This window comes from Rhinolophus sinicus, linkage group LG06 (assembly GCF_036562045.2).
Source record: "Rhinolophus sinicus isolate RSC01 linkage group LG06, ASM3656204v1, whole genome shotgun sequence".
NCBI lineage: Eukaryota > Metazoa > Chordata > Mammalia > Chiroptera > Rhinolophidae > Rhinolophus > Rhinolophus sinicus.
Window position 1 is genome coordinate 153,596,025 of NC_133756.1, and position 21,843 is coordinate 153,617,867.

The window sequence follows — 21,843 nt, forward strand, 5'->3', positions numbered from 1 at the left end:
GAAAGAAGTTCTGGGTTGTTTGGGGGAAGTAATGGAGAGGTGAGGTGAGGAATATGGTAAGTTTGGTTTTAGACTTGAGAAATATGATCTTTAAGTGGTTAGAAATGTGGCACCAGGGATGAACAGAGGGTTCTGGATTTTATAAACATAAACACAGGAAACCAACTTTTCACTACATGGCAAGGTTTGATACATTAAGAGTGAATAAAATTACCAACAAAGAGAAGCATTAATAAAATTAATTTGAACTACTGTATATATGATGCTTGCTATGGTTCATTCAATCTAGTCCATACTACAAATATTCGGAAATTTCAAATTATTCAGAGTTCTCAGGTTTTACCCTAGCTTAAAAGAGGCGAAGGTAAGGAGGTTAGCTATAAAATAAATCTGTTCTACAGAACTATTATAATCTTACACCACTGATGTATCTAAAATGTCTTCCAAAGATCTCAAATACCAGATAGTCCACATTGCTGAAAAGGTTTAGATGTAATTGTTTATTTTTGGACTAGAAATGTTTCCAAGGTCACACATAACGGCAGAACTTAGAATATTGAACTGTCTGACTTTCCAGTTTAGTATTCAATTAAATAACAAATTACCTATTCAATATGCATTATGTACTATCATAACATACAAACCCAAGCAATCTATGCATTTTCTCATTCATTATTAACCAGCTAAAAGTAAGACACCAGGAGATGAAGTCATGAGTCAGATTAGAGCTGGGCCTAGAACCTACGTCTCCTATCTCTCAGTCCACTACTCTTCCCCACCACCCAAGGCTCCAAGTGTGGGTGTCCTTTTATTTTAAATTCCTGTACTTTGACAGCCTGTAAGATAATTAGATAGCTACTAAATAGATTGCTTTAGCTTTCTACTTGCGAAGAAGCTAAGGCAGTGAAACTATTTTATGGACTATTTCCAAGCCCTTGACCTACAAAAGCTCCTCACTATCACAATACAAGAGATCTGGATCTGATTACCATTCCTAGACTCATTCTGGCTAAGGAAATGCTACTGCAGAGGCATAGAATGAGTCTGAGGAAAAATTTTGCCCACTCAAAAAGCAACCTCTTTGAATGACCAACGAGGTGTGATGACAGACTCACTCCAAAAAAGAAAATAATTATAAAACAAGGATAAAACAGAATACACTGATACATACCCAGAAATCTTTACTCAAACCATATCTAGGAAGAACAACTGGACTAAAGCAGCATAACAATTATGTAACTGGCACACAAAATTTAAGATTTTTATTACTTGGCCAAGCCAGCCGAACTCTCTAAGTAGCCAGTAACAAAATGGCAAGTCTTTCCTTTTAATTTAAAAAGCTTCACTGCCTCTAGGTAATTCACATTCACAAGGACAAGTGTTATCCTCTTGCTGGAGTATTCTGCATTGTCAGGGGGCCAGAAATCTGAACTGCTTCTCTAGCAGATAATCTCAACAAACTTGGGTGTGCTTGCTGTCCTAATCCTGGGATGGTGGCCTCCCATAAGTTCTTTCAAAGAGGGGGAAGGATACAGAGCTGTCTCTTTCCCATCATGCTACATATCAGCAGGAAAGAAGGTTAACTGTTAGACTCTCCCTAACAGATGATCACTGTCAATGTCTCCAAAAGGTGGACCCGACACCAACACAGGCCTCTGGGGAGACGGAAAGCTAAACCTGGCTGTGAATTAGGTCAACTTTGTTACTACTCAATTGTACCAAGGTAGCTGAAAACCTAAGGCGTACTCCTCCGGAAGCTACTCAAGACTCCAAATCCCAGGCTCAGGACCCAAGGCCCAGGGCAGTAGATCCAGCTCCACCCATCTAGCTCAACGGGGTTATACCCGGGTAAAAGCAACCCTCTCCTTACTCCAAGTAGGAACCAGACTGGGGCAAAGCCAGGTCTTAAGCGCCACTCGACCACTGCATATCCAAACAAGCACCCTAGGGCCGCTGTCACCACCCAGAAGTAGAGCAGATGCCCCAGGCTTTAGCTCACTGCAGCCGGCATTGTTTATGCTCTTTCACCGCCTTAGCCTCTGATAGGCCAGGAAAGTCCCCTGTACTGTCCACCAGGACTTCCGGCATGGGCACGGGACGCTTGACCCTCACCCGCAGTTTGACACTTACGCTCCCTGAGCAGGGAGAGGTCGGGGGCCCTAAGGTCCGAGCAGAATCAGCAGGAACACCGGGCGGGCGGCAGCATTGGTGCGGCGGCCGCTGGGAAACGCCTCCTCCGGGGGCGGGGCAAAGCGCGCGCTGCCAGAGTGCCCGCCCCACCTCGCCCCCCGCCCCGCACACACTGGAGGCTTAAAGGCGCCGCAGCTCTTCGCCCAGAGGTCTGCAGGACGCAGGGTGCTCCATCCGCCCACAAGGTTTCCAAGGAAAGAGGCAAAGGAAGGACCAACTAGGAAGACTCTACCGCAGTTGGGTGGGCCTCTTTTTTGGTGGCAACACACAGGTAATGTTCCAGAAACAAAGGAAATAGCTAGTTCCTACTATCACAATCCTAATCCCTCCTCCAGGGGTGAAAAAAATTGCTGCAGGAAAATTGCCAAAGCATCAGGGTAAATATATAGCCCCCATTATGTAAGCTGCTTACTTCATTAACTTGAGCAGTGTTCTTCAAATGGCAACTCAAAGGCCCAGAAAAGAATCTGGCATCCTGTACTGCTTCACCTCACCCGTTCACTGACTTCCTTCTCTTCTCTACAATAAGAGGAATCCCAGACAATGAGGAGGAAGGTAGGTAATAGGGGGCAAAATAGAAAAATAACATTCTCCTTTTTGTGAGAAAAATGTGATCTTTCAAAAATTGGCCAAGAATTCACTATAAGTCTATTCAGATAAAGAAATCTTGCATGCAAATACAACTGTGAAACACAACAACCTAATTTAATATGAAGAGTTCTTGAGAAATTTGTAGGAGAAACTGGATTAATACAGGGAGTTAAGTAGTAGTCTCTGAGCTCTCCACAGGTTATCAATGAGTTTTAACTTTTTTTTTTCCATAGGAAGAATTTTTCCTCAATCTCAGCTTACAAGGCTTGACTGCATTTTGTGTCTTCTTCATATGTCAGGAAAGAGATTTATGAGTTTTTTAAGCCTGTATTCCTCCACCTAAACTAGGTGAAAAAACACACCTTACTATAAAGCCTTAAATCACCACCAGACCAGTATGGGACTCAATTTAATGAAGCTAAAGACCATTTATAAGAACCCTAAAACCTTCCATCTTGAATAGGGGTTCAAGTGGAAACTTTGATTCCAAATGACAGGCATGGCGACTGCTCTACTAGGGAGCAGACCCAGGTCACCTTCATTCAGAAGGTCTTAAAGAATTCAAGGCTAAGGAGATGATGCTTTTGACTGAAGTAATTACGATACTCTTTTATTATATCCCCATCAAGCTTATCACACTATTCTGAGGGTAATAATGGTTTGCAGGTCAGCCTTCCCGTTAGATTGTGAGCACCTCCAGGGCAAGGGCTGGAATGCATCTTAATCATCTTTTTCTTCCAGTGTGATATGAAATGGATACTCAATAAATATTTATCACAAAAGGTATGATCAATACTATCTTCAATGCAGGAATTCAGGTAACCTCAATATGCATAGTATAGTGCACACACACATAAATGGATAACACCCAGTGCAGTGCTTACTAGTAAATTAAAAATTTAAAGAAAAATCATCCACTGATTGTTACAGCTCAGTCTCTGACATCAGCGCTCAAGATTATTATTATTATACGGATTTCTATCTTTTGTCCCAAATGCATAGACATTTTATGTAAACATTCATGAGTAACTCTTAGATTCTAGCTTAACAAATATCACAGTCCAAATACAGCTCATCTAATTTTGGTTATTGCTTCCTTTTCTTTTTTATAACATGAAGAGACTAAACTGAACATGTAAAACCTTCATAATTCAACCAATTACCGGGTAGTAATAGAATGTTTAACATGCTAAAGAAGAAACTGGTTAGGAAATGATTTAGTAAATATCTATGCACATGAGTAAAAAATGGAAGAGAACATGGGGAAATAATAACAATTCACGTATCAGGAAAGTGGCATTTCCTGTGGTTTAAAAAAAATCTTCACTGGGGCCAGCCCGGTGGCTCAGGTGCTTGGAGCTCCGTGCTCCTAGCTCCTAAGGCTGCCCGCTGGATTCCCACATGGGCCAGTGGGCTCTCAACCACAAGGTTGCCGGTTCAACTCCGAATCCCGCAAGGGATGGTGGGCTCGGCCCCCTGCAACTAAGATTGAACACAGCACCTTGAGCTGAGCTACCTCCCGGATGGCTCAGTTGGTTGGAGTGCGGGCTCTCAACCACAAGGTTGCTGGTTCAACTCCAGCAAGGGATGGTGGGCTGCGCTCCCTGCAACTAGCAACAGCAACTGGACCTGGAGCTGAGCTGCGCCCTCCACAACTAAGACTGAAAGGACAACTTGACTTGGAAAAAAAAAAGGCCTGGAAGTACACACTGTTCCCCAATAAAGGCCTGTTCTCCTTCCCCAATAAAAAAAAAAAAAAAAGGTTAAATTGCAAAAACCGCAATTACTATAAAAAAAAAACTTCACTGTAATTTTTTTGCAACAAATTAAACACAGAGAAATATTTAGTGCACATATTACCAGTGAAAGGAAGTTTTAAGCATTAACTAGAATTCTTTATTAGATCATATTCAATGAAGGAAACAAGCCAAGTTAGTGATGTGATTAACAGCATGGATTCTGGAACTAGAATGCTTAGTTCAAATCCTCATTGTGCTGTGTATTGGCTATGTGGCTTTGGACAAATTCTTACCTCTCTGTGCTTCTGTTTTCTATTTGTAAACAGGGAAAAATAATACTACCTACCTCACTGGGTTATAAGGATAATTAATTGACTTAAGTTTATTATATTTGTAAAGCACTTAGAAAAGGGCTTAAAATAAAGTGCCATATCTAAGTATTTGGTAAATAAAATAAACAATGTTCAACAAGTATTTATTTTCTAGCTTTTCTATCACATTCCTTTTAAAAATAAAAAGCAAATATATGGCTCCCTCCAACTGGCTGTTCCTAGTTCCCGTGTTCTAGTCCCAGAAGGAGTTAATGAGGATAGAGAGGAGAGGAGAGATTCCTTGAGCTTGTAAGTTAGGTTTACTGAGGTGTAACTTACAAACAGTAAAATTCACTTTTTTTAGTACACAGTTCTATGAGTTTTGACCAACAGCCATGTATCCATCACCACAATCAAGAACATCTCCGTTAGTCAAATATATGGTGATGGAAGGAGAACTGACTCTGGGTGGTGAACACATAATGCAATATATATGTGATGTATTACAGAATTGTACACTGAAACCTATGTAGTTTTGTTGACCATGTCATCCCAATAAATTTTAATTAAAAATAGAAAAAACATCTCCGTTAGCCAAAAAACTCCCTGGTGTCCCTTTGTAGTCAATCTCTCCCCCAGGCAATCACTGATCAGTATTCTGTCACTCTAGTTTTGCCTTTTCCACAATGTCACAAAAAGAATCATTCAGTATGCACTTTTGAGTCTGGCTTTTTTCATTTAGTATAATACAACTGAGATCACCCATGTTATTGCACAAATCGGTAGTTTGTTCCTTTTTATTGCTGAATAGTATTCCAATGTATGATCCAACACATTTTGTTCATTAATTTTCCAGTTGAAGGACATGTGGGTTGTTTCCAGTTTTTAGCAATTATGAAAAAAAAAACTGCAAAAGATTTTTATATGAACACAAGTTTTCATTTCTCTTGGGCAAAGACCCAGGAGTGGTAATGATGGGTGGTATGGTTAAGTGTATGTTTAATTTTATATGTAACTGCCAAACTGTTTTCCATAGAAGCAAGATAAACCATTTTGCACTCCTCCTCCACTAGTAATGTATGAGTTCAAGTGTAACTAGATAACTACTATTAATTTGCAGTATGGAGCTGTATTTTTATACCTAAGAATTAAAGCCAGTTCTTTCTGCTATCCAGTATGAATGGTTTGGAGCATACTCTTCTATTTGCAAAACCAGTCATCACTCATTTGGTATGAATTGTGGAAGTTACTTTATAACACTTTCAAAGGGCAACATCAATGAAAATTTCTCTTTTGAATCCCATTCAAGAGTAGTCAAATCTGGTCATTTTATCTGGATCAACAAGCTATAAGGATAAACAAAAAGTAACAAACCAAAACATACATGTTACACATCTGTTAATCAGACTGGTTTTCCAATATTCAGATGAGTTTTTCTGCAGTCTAAATAAAATTCCTCAACAATCGCTTTACATAGCATAGCAAGTCATATTAAACATCTTTGTCAAAAGTGTAATTTTCTTGATTGGGAAGCAAAAAGAAGCTTACAAGAAAATATTTAGAAGCTTAAAGGGGATCTGAAATTTTTGTACATTGGTGGTGGGTATGTAAATTGGAAAATATTTGATATTAACAGCCTATTCCCAAGAGAATTGAAAACATATGTCCATATAAAACTTGGACGTAAATGTTAATAGCAGCTTTCTTCATAAGAGCCCCAAAGTGGAAACAACCCAAAAATCTATCAACTGATAAATGGGTAAACCAAATGTGGTACATCCATATAATGGAATATCATTCATCCATAAAAAGGAACGGAGTGCTGATACAAGCTACAACATGAGTTAACCTTGAAATCATTATGCTAAACAAAAGAAGCTAGACACAAAAGGCCGGCGTATGTTATATGATTCCATTGGTATGAAATGCCCAGGTCAGGCAAATCCACAGAGACAGAAAATAGAGTCGTGGTTGCCAGGGGCTGGGGAGGGAAGGGGGAAAGATAGGGAAAGGAAGAGTAGGGAGTTATTGCTATGAAGTCCCTTTTGGGGGGTGATAAAAATGTTCTAGAATTAGACAGTGGTGATGACTACACAACTTTGTGAATACATTAAAAACCAGGGAATTGTATGTGCACTTTAAAAGGATAAATTTTATGGCATACGAATTGTATCTCAATTGTAATAAAAAACTTATTGACGGGAGAATGAATAAACAAGCTGTGTGTGGTATATTCTCAGAAAAGATTATAGACAGCAGTGAAAACAAATGAAGTAAAAAAAAAAAAAGAATTTCACAAACCATGCTGACAGAAAAATAGCTAGTTACCGAAGAACGTATATGATTATACAAACAAATAATATACTGTTTAGGGACACACACATTTGTGGTTAAAGTAAAAAGAAAAATGCAAGGAGGATACACTGAAAACTGAGCATAGTAGAGAAGGCAGAGAATATAACCCAGGATGCAATCAAGGAGGGTTGCACAGGATATTGGTAATGATCTTAAATTGGGTGGTATGAACATGAGAGTTTCCTTTTAAAATTTAAAACATAAATAATTTATTGTTTTTAAAAAGTATTAAATATTCTATGAGTTTAAAAATGAAACAAAACAAGCTCTGCCTCTAGCTAATAGGATCTTATAATTTAAAAAGTTGCATACTATAGGGTTCAAGCTGAAATGCAGGATAGCACTTTTTTTTTTTTAAAGAGAGAAGTACTGGGCTGGAAAGATGAAAATTTACATCCCCAAATCCCTACTCTGCCATTATTAACTAGCTGTGAAACTTCAGGGAAGTCACTTAATCTTTGGGGGCTGTAGTGTTCTCATGCATAAAACAAGGAGTTTGTATTAACAACTCTCCCACCTCTAAAATTTAATGAAACAGTACTCCACAACAACTATTTATGTATAATAAATAGCATGCTTGCAATTCCAAGTTCTTCAGAACTAAGGTATCTACAGTTCAAGTTAAATGCCCAGAAAATGCTCTACTTCAGTGGTAAAAATCTCAAAGCCACATTCTCTTTGGCCCTTGGTTAAATTACTATAAAGAAATAGTTTGCTTTATGCCAGAATCACAGAGGTAGTGATAAGACACACCCATAGTTTGCATACATGTGGGTTTTACCATCATTTTTCTTTTTCAGGCACTCCTAACCCTGGTAGAATATATTTTGTCCCCAGGTCAAAAAGTACAGATTCACAAAACCCATTCAAAAAGCAAAATTTTAATTATTAGTCTCTTATGCCTGCCAAAGAAATATGGTAAAAAGTAAAAAACACTGATTCAAGAAGTGAGAAATATGAACTGTATTTCCTTCTCCATACACAAAGTGCTAAGAAGAAAAACTTCTGAATCATTTAGTCACAGCACAATTTACAGCACCAAGTAGTCAGCATCAGCATTCAGAGCAGCTTTTCTAGGGCGTGTACTCACGGTGCTACACCAAGCTGAACATTCTACTGTCAACCATCACTGAAAAGGGATTTAAAAGTGATACATTAAAAGCTCGGGGCAGATGGTTTCACTGGAGAATTCTACCAAACATTTGAAGAAGAATTAACACCAATCCTCTTGAAATTCTTCCAAAAAATCGAAGAGGGGACATTTCTAAGCTCATTCTATGAGGCCAGTATTACCCGGATACCAAAGCCAAAGACACTACAAGAAAACTACAGATCAATATTGCTGATAAATATCAGTGTAAAAACCCTCAACAAAATACTAGCAAACCCAATCCAACAGCTTATTGAAAGGATTATATATCATAACCAAGAGGGATTTATTCCTGGAATGCAAGGATGGTTCAACATACCATAATTAATCAACGTAGTATACTATATCATTGTTCTTCATTAAAAGAATGAAGGACAAAACCCATATGATCATCTCAATTGATGAAGTAAAAAGCATTTGACAAGATTTAATACTTTCCATGGTAAAAAAAAAAAAAATACAATCAACAAACTAGGAATAGATAGAAATACCTCAACATAATAAAGACCATTTATGAAAAAGCCCACAGCTAACATCATACTCAATGGAGAAGGACTGAAAGCTTTTTCTCTAAGATCAGGAACAAGGCAAGGATGCTGTTTGTGCTAGCCATTCCTATTTAATATAGTATTGGAAGTCTTAGAGCAATTAGGGGGGGAAAAAAAGAATAAAAGGCATCTAAACTGGAAAGGAAGAAATCAAACATTATCTTTGTTTGCAGATGACATAATCTTATCTGTAGAAAACCCGAGAGAATCCACAAAAGAAAACTGTTAGGATAAATGAATTTAGCGAAGTTTCAAGATACAAAATCAACACACAAAAATCAGTTGTGGGCAGACAGATGGCTAGTTGGTTAGAGCACAAGCAACGAGTGTGGGCAAGGAAGCTGCCGGTTGGATTGCCACATGGGCCAGCGAGCTCTGCCCTCCGCAACTAGAATGAAGTCAATGAGCTGTTGCTCAGCTCATGGGTGGCCAGATGGCTCAGCTGGTTGGAGTGCGTCCTCTCAACCACAAGGTTGCTGGTTCGACTCCCACAAGGACTGTTGGGCTCCGCCCCCTGCAACTAACAATGGCAACTGGACCTGGAGCTGAGCTGTGCCCTCCACAACTAAGATTGAAAGGACGACAACTTGACTTGGAAAAAGTCCCGGAAATAAACACTGTTCCCCAATAAAGTCCTGTTCCCCTTCCCCAGTAAAATCTTTAAAAAAAAAAAAAAAAATCAGTAGTGTTTCTATAAACTGACAATGAACAATCTGAAAAGGAGACTAATAAAACAACTCCACTTACAATAGCATCAAAAAGAATACTTAGGAATAAACCTAATAAAGGTGATGAAAGACTTGTACACTGAAAACTACAAAACAATGAAGAAAGAAATTAAAGAAGACACAAATACATGGAAAGACATCCCATGTCCATGGAGTGGAAGACTTATAAAGATGTCCATACTACTGAAAGTGATCGACAGATTCAACACAACTTCCTACTAAAATCACAATAGCATTTTTTGCAGAAATAGAAAAATTCATGTTAAAATTCATATGGAATCTCAGAGGACCCTGAATAGCCAAAACAATTTTGAAAAAGAATAATGTTGGAGAACTCACACTTCCTGACTTCAAAATATATTATAAAGCTACAGTAATCAAAATAGTGGGGTACTAGAAATAAGACAAATAGACCAATGGAATAAATTAGAGAAATCAGAAATAAACTCTTGCATATAGGATCAAATGATCTTTGACAAGGGTGCCAAGACCTCTCAGTGGGGAAAGGACAATCTCTTCAACAAACAGTGTTGGGAAAACTATATGTCCATGTGCAAAAGAATCAAGTCAGACCTTTATCTAACACCATGTACAAAAATTAACTCAAAATGATTAAAGACTTAAAGGCTAAGATTTAAAACTATAAAACTTCTAGAAGAAAACATGGAGGAAAAGCTTCTGACATTGGAATAGGCAATGATTTCTTAGATATGATGCCAAAAGAACAGGCAACAGAAGCAAACAAACAAATAAAAAACAAATGAGACTACATCAAACTTAAAAACTTTTGTGCATCAAAGGACACAACAGTAAAATGGCAACCTACAGAACTGAAAAAAATATCTGCAAATCATGTATCTGATAAGGGGTTAAAATCCAAAAAATATGAAGAACTATAATAACACAAACCCAAATAATCCAATTGAAAAAAATGGGCAAAAGACTTGATTTTTCCAAAAATTATATACAAATGATCAAGAAGCACATGAGAAAATATTCAACATCACTAACCATCAGAGAAAGGCAAGTCAAAACCACAATGAGATATCACCTTGCACCGAGTAGGGAATGGCTACTATCAAACCCTCCCCCACAAAACAACAAAAACAAAACAAAACAAAAACAGAAAATAAATGTTGACAAGAATGTAGAGAAATTGGACGCCTGGGCACTGTTGGTGGAATTGAAAATGGTGCAACTTCTATGGAAAACAGTATGGAGGTTGCTTAAAAAATTAAAAATAGAATACATATTATCATATGATCCAGCAATTCCACTTCTGAGTATACATTTACCCAAAAGAATCAGAAGCTGGGTCTAAAGAGGTTTGTACACCCATGTTCAAAGCAGCACTATTCACACCAGCCAGAGGTAGAGGAAACTTAAATGACCATCGAAAGATGAATGGATAAACAAAATGTGGTATGTACATACAATGGAATATTAGTCATAAAATGACATAAATTCTATCATGCTACAATATGGATGAACTTTGAGGACATTAAGGTAAATGAGAGAGCCAGGCACAAAAAGACAAATAGTATGATTCCACTTATATGGGGTATCTGAACTAGTAAAATTCATAGAAACAAAAAGTAGAATGGTGGTTACCAGGGGTTGGGGGAACGGAGAAATAGGGAGTTATTTAAGGAACACAGAGTTTCAGATTTACAAGATGAAACAGTTATGGAGATGTTTTACAACGATGTGAATGTACTTAACCACCTTAAATTTCAGACTTCTGAGAATAAATTTCAGTTGTTTTAAGCCACCAAATTTGTGGTAATTTGTTATAGCAGCCATGGAAAACTAATACAACATTGTACATGTTTGAGAGCCCACAAAAATTTTCTGGAAGGGTCCATAGAAAACTGTTAACCATGGCTATTTCTAAGAAGTGTGTGTCTAAGGTGGCTAGCTAAAGAACTTCTACTTTTCACTTTAATACCTACATGCCTGCTTTTTAAATATACAATCTTAAGTTTTTTTATCATAATATTTTTAAAAGCTCTAAAAATTAAAAATTCCAGCTTGGAATCTTGAAGCTAGCTCTGTCTACACTCATCCCATAAAATAAGCCTCACTTCCCCCACTTAACATTTTTTTGGGAACCATAGCTCCTTTGAAAGAAGGAACTGAGTCTTATTATCCAGCATCTAGCAGAATGATTTGTACTCTAGTATATAATTCCTAAAATCGCATAATTTCATCAAATCATGGAAGACTTAAATATTCAATAAGTGAGTTTCTTGAGTTGTTTATAAATAAAATTTTGTATGTTGAATGTGTATGTCAAATGTGTCAGGAAAACACCTTATATTTAATAGAATTCTGAAGTAAATCCTTTTTCAAAGTGAAAAACTGCTCCGTGACAGATTTTGAAATTTTATACAATTTTTGCCACTGTTTTCTTAGTTACCTACTTTTTTATTATAAAATCCATTAAAAGAGGGTAATTTTAATTTTAGAATCTTTCACTTTGGCAAAGCCACGGCAGTCGAACAGATGCTCGCAATAAATCTTATTGTAGAGAGCTCTAGTCAAGATTAAATTCAATCTAAATCTGTCATGTTGGGCTCTGGAGTTAGACAGACCTGAATTCTAAAACTTGCTCTGTCACACGTTAGCTCAGCCTCCGTTTTATCATTCATCATAACAGTGCCCTCTTCATGTGGTTCCTTATTTAATAGACACTTCTAAAACAGCATGTGCCAGACTCTATTCTAAGCACTTCACATGTACTAACTCTTTCAATTCTCTGAACTCTAAATTGATACTATTATCCTCATTTACAGAAGAAAAAACTGAGGCACAGAGTTTAAGTAACTTGCCTAAGGTAATTCAACTAATTGTTGTTATGAAGATTAAATGAGATTTTGCCTTATAGATGTTAAGAATCCCCCCAAGTATCTGTTATTCTTTGGGGGTACAAGCAATCTATTCCCTTTTATCCTATAGAAAGCAGATTTACTATTACTTAAACAAGTAAATGCCATTTTACAATACTCATAAACCGTCCATATTTTGTTTGGAAGAATATCCCATATTAAACATTGCTCAAAATAAGCAGGCAGTCCTCTGTAAAAAATTTAAAAAGCTGTTTTTATTTACTGCACAGAGATTCTAGACACAGAATTTGGTCTTTACTCCCAAGTGAAGCACTTATGCTACTTTTAGTCTGGGAGAGTTTCATGAGACTTTTTTTTAAAGGAATGTACCACATTTTTAAAAAGGACTAAAAGAAAAGTGTGTAATTACAGTACTGAAAAAAAATTCCTAAAATCTACACGAGAGACTTCATACTGCAAGTTGATAAGGACATAAAATGATAAACACTGCAAACAAATACAAAAGAGAAAAAATAATAAAACAGCAAAATTGATTAGGGAATGAGATGTTCTAAACAGGCAAGTTTGCCAGATATGAGGTTTATCCCTGAAACACCAATTATTTATTTTTTTATACTGATCTAAGAAAATACGTAAGTCTCTTAGTCTTAAACAAAATATACTAATAATCATTTCAATTTTTCAGGGTAATCCAGTTCAGTAATCAATGCAGCAATACCCTCAAAATCTATGGCCACAGAGGTGTGAGAGACTCTTACACCAAACTAAATGTTTCCAATGTGGTTTTGAATTTTAATGTTTTATTATTTTGTAGCTTTCCTTCCTCAACCTTCCTGATCAAGTTAGCACTTCTAGATAGCTTGTAGTAGTGCCACCATTCTAATTTTAGCCTTGATTTAAAGAATGAAGCAGTACTGTGCATAAAATTGTGCATAAAGAGGAGCAGGATCTACTTGAGGGAAATCAATAAAATTTGTGGTACCTACTTAGGCTGCTGAAAAGACTTTTTTGGTTTATTTCCTGGCAGTTGACTTTTAGATAAATAAAATGCTACTTTAAGTCTTATGATTGAAAAAAAATAAAAAGACATCCATATTAAACAAACGAATTTCATTTCAAGAAATACTTGAGACTACTCAACCGTTTCTCATCTTTATAGAAAGTGCCTAAAAGTCACTAACAAACTACTAAGAAATATAATCAAGATATCAAAAAAATAGGTTTATCTCAATAAAATAACATAAATCATATTTGAAGAGACACAAGGTCACCATGGCTTATCTGACATCGTATCTATGCCCAAAATGTATGAACATTCAAACTGAGTCAGAATTTATGCTTTGAATGCATCTCTAAACAAAGATCATGTCGCAGTAAACAAACAACTATTTACCACGTCACGGAAAACAATATTTTCTATGGCACTTAAAAAGTGTTATCAGGAGAAAAAAGTTAGATATCAATAAAAAAGTAAGTTACAAAAAGGACTTGTTTGGGACATAAGTTTCCAATGAAAGTTGGAGAGAAATGTATGAAATCATGTTTTAGCTTAATATAAACACAGGTGGAAGGACACAGAAACAGCTCTATGTATGTGCATATACATGGGTTAGTATACATACATATATTCTCCTGTGCTGTCTACTGAGGGGGGCCTAGAACAATGAGCACACTGAGCACCCAGGTTTTGGTTTCTATGTACCACTGTCCAATAAAAGGAATGAGGACTCCTTGGAGAAATGGCTGATTCTAGGGTTGAGGCAGGGAAAACATTAGATGCGCCTGGAGCATCTTGTAATAACAGAAATGCTCAAAGAGAAAAAAAGAATGGGGGGCACGTCAAAGGGATACAGGAGCCAATCTGAAAGAGCTCCCAATAGTCAAAGTTGGAACAATTTTAGGAAATAAATAAATAATGTAGAATCAGACTATAACTCAAAGTACAAAACAGATACACATACTAAAATAGATAACTGGTTGAATAAAGAAATAAATGGGGCAAGAAGAGACAAATCTTCCTTAGAAAATTCCGAACAATCTATGTAGATACTTTTCCCTCCAGGAAGTGGAACTTAAGCCCACCACCCACTTTGAGGGTGGACTAGATTTAGTGACTGACTTCCAAAGACTAGGTATAAAAAAGGAAAAATAGTAATATTGCTACTTAACTTAGCAAACCCCACCTTAACCAAATGATCAAGGTTAACATCATCAGCGATGTCATGTGGATGTCACATATTCTCTGATAAGAAATGATGGTATTCTTTTCCAAAAATACATAACCCTTGTCTAATAATGAGAAAAACATCAGCCAAACCCCAAAAAAGGGATATTCCATAAAACAAATGACTACGTACCCCACAAAATTGTCAAGGTCATAAAGACAAGAAAGACTGAGAAGCTGTCAAAGACCAGAGAAGACCAAGAGAGATGACAACTAAATGTAATCCAGGAGGGGGCCGGCCCGGTGGCTCAGGCGGTTAGAGCTCCATGCTCCTAACTCCGAAATCTGCCGTTTCGATTCCCACATGGGCCAGTGGGCTCTCAACCACAAGGTTCCGGGTTCAACTCCTCGAGTCCCACAAGGGATGGTGGGCAGCGCCCCCTGCAACTAAAATTGAACATGGCACCTTGAGCTGAGCTGCCGCTGAGCTCCCAGATGGCTCAGTTGGTTGGAGCATGTCCTCTCAACCACAAGGTTGCCGGTTCGACTCCCGCAAGGGATGGTGGGCTGTGTCCCCTGCAACTAGAAAAACGGCAACTGGACCTGGAGCTGAGCTGCGCCCTCCACAACTGAGACTGAAAGGACAACAACGTGAAGCTGAACGGCACCTTCCACAACTAAGATTGAAAGGACAACAGCTTGACTTGGAAAAAAGGCCTGAAAGTACACACTGTTCCCCAATAAAGTCCTGTTCCCCTTCCCCAATATAAATAAATAAATAAATAAATAAATAAATAAATAAATAAATAAATAAATAAATGTAATCCCTGAATTGGATCCTGAAACAGAAAGGCAATATGAAAAGAAAAACTGTAGAAATCCAAACAATATCTGGAGTTGATTTAAAAGTAATGCATCAATGTTGGTTTCTTAATTTTGACAAATGTACCACGTAAGATGTTAACAGTAAGGGAAACTGGGTGAGAGATACATAGAAATTCTATGTATCATCTTTGTAACTTTTCTGTAAATCTAAAATTATTACAAAATGCAAAGTTCATTTTAAAAAGTTTCCTCTTTAAAAACAAAAACCCTGTCATTTCTCTTTTAAAAAGTCATGGCCATGAAAAAATGATTGGTTTTTTAAAAGAGGGAGCACTATGCACCTACTAGAATGGGGAATAAAACAGAAGACCAAAACCCAAAAATTAAATGCTGACAAAATGTGGAGCAAAAGGAACTCTCAGTTATTGTTAGTGAACATGCAAAATGGTACAGCCACTTTGGAAGAAAGTTTGGCACTTTCTTACAAAGCTAAATACTGTTTTAACCATATGATCCAATAATCACACACTTAGGTATTTACCCAAATTAACTGAAAATTTATAGGCACACAAAAATCTGTACACAAATGTGTATAACAGCTTTGTTCATAATTGTCAAAAACTAGAAGTGTCCAAGATACCCTTCAATAGGTGAATGGAGAAACAATCTGTGGCACACCCATACAATGGATTATTCTGCAATAAAAAGAAATGAGCTGTCAAGCCACGAAAAGACATGGGCGATCCTTAAATAGATATTGCTAAATGAAAGAAGCCAGTCTGAAAAGGGTGTATGTTGTATGACTCTAATTATATGACATTCTGGAAAAGGCAAAACTATGAACAATAAAATGATCAGTGGTTGCTGGTGATGGGGGGAAGGGAAAAGACAAATAGGTGAAGTACAGGGAATTTTTAGGGCAGTGAAACTATTCTCATGTTATTGTAATGGTAAATAAATGATATTATCCATTTATCAAAACCTACAGAACTTAACAACATAAAGAATGAACTTTAATGTATGCTAATTTTAAAATCAGGAGGTTGCTTTTTAAATTTAGGAAGTTGGGGGAATCTCAGAAAATGCAAACTGTGACAAAAGAATTTAACTGTTTAACAAATGAAACAACCTTACTTTGGGGGCAGGCGGTGAGTGCTGACCTAGGTAACTTCAGAAATGAATGGGGTCTTGTAAGACTAAAGACAAAAGGAATTGCACAAAAGCACTGTACTCTAGTTGATAAAGTTGTTTCCCATAGGGGTATGGGTTAACAATTCAGATAGGCGGGAAAAAAATCTGTGCTCTGCTTTCATTTCTGTGAAGAAATCAGGCAATATACAAGCAAACAATAAATGACCTATCAGAGAGCAATAAATGCTATGAAGTAAATAAAAATGAAAAGTAAGGTAAAAGTGATCAAGAGGGCTACTCTAATTGAAAGCTTAGCAAATCCCTCTTTAAGGAGATGACATTTGAGTTGAGACCTGAGTGGAGCCTGTATACAAAGACAGGCTCGAGGCAGGGATAGAGCAGGGTGGGAAGTTCCAGAAGAGAACAGCAAACTCAAAGGCCAAAAAGAATATCTATCTTAATGTGTTTGAGATATGTCAAGTAGATAGGACAAATGCCCTGACTGGAATGAACTAAGTAACATATTCTGAAATCTAGAGGTAAGAATATGAGAATCATTTAAGAATCTCAAATCTCTTACAATTGTCACCCCAATAAATTTTAATTAAAAAAAAAAGAAAAAAGAAAGTAGGTTGAATTATAGAAAAACAACCAAAAAAAGAATCTCAAATCTCTCCAACACTGACCACCAGGAATCCATTAATGATAATTAGATCAAGATCTTAATTTTATGCTCCCCCGTACCCTCCCCACTGTCACAGCTATCCATCTCCCATATGGTAAATACTGTATTTCAAACTGCTTCATCTTGCCTCTAAAAACTACCACACCTACGAGCCCTATTTCATCATGTCTCTGATAGAAGTATCCCTAACAGATCCTATTACTTCATATAATACAACCACAGGTTAAAAGCAAAGGCCCTGGAGATAGACTAACTTGGGTTCAAATTCAGGTTCTATCTGTTGTACGTGAATGATCTTGAATAAGTTGCAAAACCTTTCTAAGACTCAGTTTCCTCATCTGTAAAAAGTTATGAGGATTAAAAATGATAAAATGTGCTACCCAGTGAGTATTCAATAAAAGTTAGCCACTGCTAGAAGTAGTTGAGCATTTATATTGTTCAAGAATCAGAGCTGGGCCAGAGGTGTTATGGAAACTACAACTTGCTAGAGCAAATTGTTTGAGAGATAAAATTGTCAAACTCCCTTAGGTCAGGAGCTTTGTCTTTTTCTGGTTCATTAGTCTATTTATTCCCAGACTCTAGAACAATATTTAACACACAGTAGGCATCAATTTCAATATTTGTTGAATGAGACTCCATTAAGTCAAAGTAACCTAAGAGAACCTTACTTTACTCCAATATAAAGAAAGTTTTCATTCCCCATCAAGATTTTTAACAATATCCTAAGGCATTGTTAAAGATGTTTATTATTTTTAATTGCCTCGCCAAAACCTAGAACAGTGTTTATAATAGTAAGGTACTCAAATTTATTGCAATTAAAACTCTGCTGCTAAAACTAAGCTGTCAGCTGTAGAAGGCTATACCACTGTTCGTAATTCAAAGCTGATGATCAAAACTTTAAAAGTAATAAAGCATAAGGTATATTAATTGTTATGGAATACCTTTGCCTGCCATTGCCTGAATGAACAGACTTTAAAAACTTATATTAATTTTTTCTCATCAATTTACCAACTAGGTTTAATTTTTACTGACAAAATTAATTGATTTCACCCTTCTTTATATCATTAAATTTTATAAAAACATTAAAGTTTGTCCAGTCACTTAAGAAAAGTCCAAATCTTTTAGACTTCTTAAAATTTTCAAAAGATTGGTAGCTTCATTTATTGGCTCTTTAGGTCAAAGAAGGACTTTTCAGGGTGATTAAAATGGAGATAGGAGGGGTTCACCTCTCTAAAAATGAGTTTTCAATTACTATAATTATGTATAAAATAAGACAGGCAGCATTTCTGGGCCAAGATTTGATGCCTTGGTTCCCACGAGAATTAAATTAGAGCCATGCATAAATTTGGGGCAAGTTCTGCAAAATTCACTTCATCCTCTATTGATGCTAAATAAAAAACTCAGTTAAGATTCGCAACGCGAATGTTTTCTACCACACATCAGCCACTCTGGCAACACCACTTTCATCATCTTCTATCCCAGAAACAAAACGGGATGCATTTAAATCCTGCCTGACAATTACCAGGATTGCAGGGTAGCTCTCTCAGCAGCCAAAGAGCAAGAGCTAAAAAGTAAGAATCTCGTTAAAGTACCAAGGCCTGCTCAACCTGAACTGCTGGTCATTGTATTCGTCCCTCAAACCTTCAGAGCTGGAAAGATTCCTAAACTCTACTGACAGCTTTGGAGAGGGAAAGCAAGCGTAAGCGCGGAGCGGTATGATCGGAATTGTCAAAATCGCAGCAAGTCGGAGGGAACACAGGTGCGCAGGCAGGGCCCGGTACCGCTGTCCTTGTCACGCTCTGAGGCGACCAGGCCCTGCACAACCACCACGGCCTTCACAGGCTCTTATTCACTCATTCATTCATTTAACAATTACGCGATGGACACTGTAGCAGGGCCGCTTCACAGGGTCCCCGCCCCAGTCCCGGAACACCCTCAGCCGCCAGGCGCGGCCCTGCGCCTCCCGCATCCCTAGGACGCTGCCGGCCGCACCTCGCTGCGGCGCGCTCGGGTCATCCGGATCCAAGCCCCGGCCTCGGCCGCACACGAGTGCCCACGCCCCCCGCCCTTCCAGTTGCCGGTCCCCCGGCCTCCGCCCCGCTTTGCCGCCTCAGACCCGCCGGGTTCGTGGGGAGAGGGAGGCGCGCGTCCGTGGAGCCCCCCGCCCGGGATTCAGGGACCCTCGGCGCGCGTGACGCCGGGATCCAGGGGCCTGCGCGGGTGGGTAGGGGCCACTGCCCACTCACCTCCGCCGGGTCAGAACCAAGGGGCCTGCTCTAAGCCGTTTGAAACCGCTTGGGCCGCCGCGCACCCCGCAGTGTCCTCGTTGTTTATTGGTCCTCGACGGACCGCCCATCGCCCTGTTATTGGTTCATTTGAAGGGACAGTGGGCACGCGCCGCCCGCAGCCTTAAAGGAGCCGCGCGCAATCTTGTTTCCTTGAGGACCTGCGCTGCCTGTCTGGTGGGGAAGAAGTTCGCTGCAGCGAAAGCTGCCGACCACCCGGCAAAGAAGCGCTAAAGGTGTGTGGAGAATTAGTTGCGCATCCCCAGCTGTCAGCATGCTTGCTTTTTTAAATTATAGATATTTAAGCGGCTGTCAACACCTGGCAATTTTTCAAAAAGTCATTTCATTCAGCAGATATTTGTGCAGCTAAGTGCGTGAGGGAAACAAGACAAGCAGCTGGGGTATAATGGAAGGAGCAGTGAATGAAGCAGGATGCTGGGGTTTGGTCTTGGACCTGCTCTGTGTAAACCATTTTCTCAGTAAATCATCTGGAGCTTGATTTCCTCATCTGGAATTTAGTTTCCTCATCTGTAAAACAGGATAATGATGTTTTCCTTAAAAGCTTAATGAGGCTTTAATATAACTAATTGAATGTCTAGGAGAGGCCTAACACATTCTGCAAACGCTTAATACTCCTATTATTTATAGAATGAGAGGCTTGGTTAATATGATCTCTAAAATTCTTGTTCAGCTCTACATTCAGTGTTTCTAGGAATAAGATCAGGTCCTCACTTCCAAGGAATTTGCAAAGTACACTGGTCAGAGGAACAAAACAGAGTAGTCACTAAAATTCAGAGCAGTTAAGACTATATAACAGAAAAGCTGTAGATACTTAGTAATGGGAGAAATTTGATGAGGAGGGATCTGTGAAGGGGATGGAACAGGTTAAAAAATAGAAAGGGAATGGATAAAAGTAATAAAACAATTATTTTTTTAATCTATCAATTTAGCAAAATGAAGAAGTTTAACAACCGTTGGTTGGCCAAGATTTTGAGAAACACTCAAACTCACTGGTAGAGTATTGTGAGGCTCCAGAGCCAGTCTCCCCAGAATGTGCCACCCTAGCGTGCAGATTATTTCGAGCTGAAAACAATTAAAGCCCAAAAAATCTGGGGAGAGTTTTTTTACCTCCCCCCCTCAGACACCCACCCCACCTGCCGAAGAGATTCGGATGGAAAAACATGCTTCAGGAAGGGAACCTTAGCATGTTCACCTTAGCACATATGAATGAAGTATGGCAGACGGGGAGGATCCAAGAAAAATGTGTTCCACTAGATTCCCCTTTGTCCCATTGTTTCTGGGTGGCCCTGCCAGAATTTATTTACCAAATGTTTGCTCTTTCTCCCCACCTGTGAATTGCCTACCTCCACCTCCTCAGTCCAAAATGACATCTATACCTCATTTTGCCTCACTGTCTTTGGAATTACCATGCTTATGTGACTTCCCTGTGAGCATGTATTAAAATCTGATTTCCTCCTGTTAATCTGCTGTATGCCAACTGAATTATTCCACCAGCCAGAAGAACTAAAGGGCTAAGGGGAAAGTCTCCCCAGACGGAGAGTATACTTGGTGCAAACTTTTAGGAAGATGAGTTAGCAGTTATTAAAATGTAAAATGTACATAACCTTTGGCCCACTAATGCCACTGTTTAGGAATTTGTCCTACAGCTCTATGCAAGTATATATATATAAAAAAAAAAAGTCCAAAGATATTCATTGCTTAAGCTAGGGGGGGAAAAAGAAAGCCTTGGAAATTACACATCCATTCATAGGGAACTCGTTTTATAAATTATTGTATATTCAACTGTTAAAAAGAATGTGGTTAACCTGTGCTGGTGTAGGAAAATGCACAAATTTTGTTTAATTTAAAAAAGGAGGCAGGCCTGGTGGCTCAGGTTGTTGGAGCGCCGTGCTCCTAATGCTGAGGTCGCTGGTTCGATTCCCACATGGGTCAGTGAGCTGCGCCCTCTACAGCTAAGATTGTGAACAACAGCTCTTCCTGGAGATGGGCTGCCGTGCCAGGGGCTGCTGTGTGCTGCCAGGAGCGGCTGGTGGCCAGTGTCAGGTCGGCAGCCATCATGAGTGGCCAGTAGCCAGGGAGCGCTGCTGTGAGCTGCTGTGAGTGGCCGACCAATGACTGGTGAGCAACCAAATGCAGTGCAAGACTCGTAACACCACCATGGGCCAGGGAGTTGTGTCCTACACAACTAGACTGAGAAACTACGGCTCTAACTGGAGTTGGGGAGGTCGGGGGAGGTGAAAGAAGGGGGGAAAAAAGGTAAGTTGCAGAAAA

The 21,843-nt window shown here is 38.6% G+C and overlaps 1 protein-coding gene across 5 annotated transcripts in view; it reads right to left on the minus strand.

The window, feature by feature from the left end:
• The window catches only part of CKAP5 (cytoskeleton associated protein 5), an 87,283-nt gene extending 67,671 nt beyond the window's left edge, over window positions 1-19,612 (minus strand). For 4 of the 5 annotated variants that reach the window (XM_019743673.2, XM_019743671.2, XM_019743669.2 and 1 more), the window contains exon 1: window positions 19,513-19,612. The gene's annotated coding sequence lies outside the window, so the exon portion shown is untranslated. Of the gene's footprint in view, window positions 1-2,130; window positions 2,239-19,512 lie in introns of those variants that run through there. The other variant, XM_019743670.2, reaches the window with a different exon arrangement.
• Between the last annotated feature and the right edge of the window lie 2,231 nt (window positions 19,613-21,843).